Here is a 3075-nt window from a genome sequence, read left to right as displayed (position 1 = left end):
CTTATTTTTGTTCAAGTCACGAGCCTGACTCTAGCCTTATTTCTTAGGAAATCAAGGCGGCTCCCTTGCATCCATCAGTAGACATAAGAGGTAATGTTGGAACATACCGCTGGGATTGAAGCGAACATAAAAATAAGGTATGTCCAGTGAGAGGAGAAGGTGGTTCGAAGTGAATGCTTTGTTTAACTTGAGGTATAACAAAGCTATCAACTTCTTTTTCCTCCTTGATTAGAACAGGTTGGTTAAAGGGGTCCTCATCACTCAATGATGTGCATGTCATTATGTATTTGAGTGATGGTTTATAGGGTAGCCCTGATGCAAAACCCGTCTTTCTTCATTGTGACTTCAGGCTGGTCGTAATGTTGTACTCTAAGGATGGAGGTGGGACAATGTCCATTTACATTTCCAATATGGTAGCAACATTAACAACTACTTCGATGCAAGAATCCTCCATCTTCTTCTTATCCGGGCTTTCCATTTCAATTTCTTCATCTACCTCCTCGTCACTCTGATCGGGAGATTCAAGTGTAATTGGTTCAGAGATTTCTTTTAGAACGAAATCCTCTCTAGTCATTAAGAGATCAAAATAAGGTGGGAGTGAAGATTGGGTTGGTGTGAAGTGGTTATTCTTCTTGTCTTCTACTTCTATCTTCTTCTCTTCATTCTCGGAATAGAAGGTGACTTTCCTAGTGGAGATGGTATTTACTTCGGCGTTTCCATCAGAAGGACATACAAACTCGTCGATTGTGAAAGTGACCTCTTCTCTACGGGCTCTCAAGGTGATAGTCCGTGAATAAACGTCAACGGTCGCTTTGGCTATATTCATGAAAGGCCTTCCTAAGATGATAGGGGTTTTCACGTCTTCTTTAAAATCCACAACCACGAAGTCTGTAGAAAATAGGAATTTGTCGACCTTAACCATGACGTTCTCAGCTATTCAATTAGGATATCTAGTGAATTGGTCAGCTAGATGGATGCTCATTTTGGTAGAGTTAAGGTTTCTAAATTCGAGTCTTTGGAACAGTAAGTGGGGCATGGGATTGATGCTGGAACCAAGGTCAGCGAGAGAATAGATAGTACCAGATTTATAGATAGAACAAGGAAGGGTAAATTATCCGGTATCTCCTAGTTTTTTAGAAAGAGTATTTAAGAGAATGGCTGAATAATCCGCGTTCAGCGGGACATTGGGTACTTCGGGTACCTTATCCTTAGTTGATAGGAGTTTTCTAAAATACTTCTTACTATGAAGAGTTTTAGACACAGTGTCCAAAAATTTACCGTCAAGCTTGAAAGATTTCACCTTGTTATGTCTTTGCTTCAGACTACCCGGGAATGGAATGGGTGCTTTCCTAGTAAGTTTAGGTGATGACTCAATGACTACTACCGAATGGGTATTAGTTAGTTTCTCCTCCTTAGAAGAAACTGAAGGTTGGCTATGTGCCACCTTTGAGTCATTTTTAGGATAACCTAGAGAATTGAGACGTTGATTTAGCTGGCTTATTTGATTTTAAAGACTACTCAAGTGATTAGTCATGACTAAGTCAGCTGCATCTTGTCTTGATGTGATCATGTTGATGATTCGCAGTAGGACATCGTCTAGACTTGTATCTGGTGGGGTAGTGGGTTTAGTGGGTGGGTTGTGCGGATGAGCTAGGATTTTATCAGAGTAGACAACAGTGTCCTCACATTCAGCCTCGTATACCTTAGCTGGATGTGGGTTAGTACAATTCTGGCATAATTGCACTTGAGACACATGTTACGGGAGTTTCTTTAGCTCTTCGACTTCTTGGGTGAGGTTTTCTATTTGGTCCGATAGAAATTTGATGGTTTCATTTTCGATGGGATCGGAGACGGAAAGCGGTGTTGCTGATGAAATGTGCTCTTCCGTGTTCCAATCATGATAGTGCATAGTCATCTCCTCGATCAATCTCCAGGCCTCATCAGCAGTGAATTTCATGAAGTTACCTTGAGAAACATCATCAAGAGTAGACTTATTGTTCTGATTTAGACCATTGTAGAAGGTCAAAATCTGATCAGAGCTCTCAAGACGATGGTTCGGGCATCTTCGAAGCAAATATTTGAATCTTTCCCATGCAGTGTAGAGTGATTCATTATAGGCTTGTTGAAAGTTTACGATATCATTTCTAAGTCTGATTTGTTTTGATGGGGGAAAGTACATGATTAAGAAAGTTGTTGCCATTTCCTCCCATGAGGTGATAGAGTTGGGTTCTAAACTCTCGAACCAGGCTTTTGCATGAAGAGTTAAGGAATAGGGGAACAGATACAGACGAACTACATCTTTTTCAACCCTGTTTTGCTTATATGAGTTGGATAAGGAGAGGAATATATCTAAGTGAGAGTTGCGATCGTCAATTGGTAAGCCATGGAATAGACAGTGATTCTGAATGAGTTGTATGATGCTATGCTTAAGCACAAAAGATGCTCTGTTAACCTCTGGATAGAGTATCGGTCCTCTTCGTTCTTCTAACGAGGGTTTGGTGATGTCAGCGAGAGTGATGCGTGCGTCCATCTTCGAACTATCGACATGTAAGTGTGGATCTCGTCGGATGAGTACAATGTATGATATCGGATAGAAGAAAGGATGTTTCAGAAGAATTCTTACAGGTCTAAGTAGGTTAAACCATCATAAAGGTTCACTAATAAGGAAGTCCATTTAAACTTTATAATTAAACTAAATTAAGCTAATATTATCTAACCTAACTAAGGTAAACTAGTAACTTCTGACAAAGCTAGTCTTAGTCAAAAGGGTCTCTTAAAAACTAACTAATCTAAACAGGCTCCAAATCGTACTACCGTTGCCCGGCAGCGGCGCTAAAAATTTACTCTCTCTTATGATATGACCGAATCAGGCGGTTTATTTATGCGGTGTTGTTAGGTCGCAAAATGTCAATTCAGGATATCAACGAAAGAAGCTGATTATTTCATTTATATATGCTGGGCCTAAATCTATTATTCCTTCCTATGGGTTAGCAAGGGCAAATATGACCTAGGGTCGTTCCTTGAGCGGTCGAATTTGAAACGGAGCTTATTAAGATAATTTAGTGATTAAGATGG

General features: G+C 40.1%; 1 non-coding gene across 1 annotated transcript; it reads left to right on the top strand.

The window, feature by feature from the left end:
• The first annotated feature begins 2045 nt into the window (after nt 1-2045).
• LOC139856557 (small nucleolar RNA R71) lies at nt 2046-2152 on the top strand. Its single transcript, XR_011762031.1, has one exon. It is a non-coding gene; the product is annotated as a small nucleolar RNA R71 (small nucleolar RNA).
• The last annotated feature ends 923 nt before the right edge of the window (nt 2153-3075 follow it).

The sequence above is a fragment of the Rutidosis leptorrhynchoides genome, chromosome 6 (assembly GCF_046630445.1).
Source record: "Rutidosis leptorrhynchoides isolate AG116_Rl617_1_P2 chromosome 6, CSIRO_AGI_Rlap_v1, whole genome shotgun sequence".
NCBI classification, from domain to species: domain Eukaryota; kingdom Viridiplantae; phylum Streptophyta; class Magnoliopsida; order Asterales; family Asteraceae; genus Rutidosis; species Rutidosis leptorrhynchoides.
The sequence above is the reverse complement of the archived record's forward strand: the minus strand, read 5'-3'. Positions and strand labels throughout refer to the sequence as shown.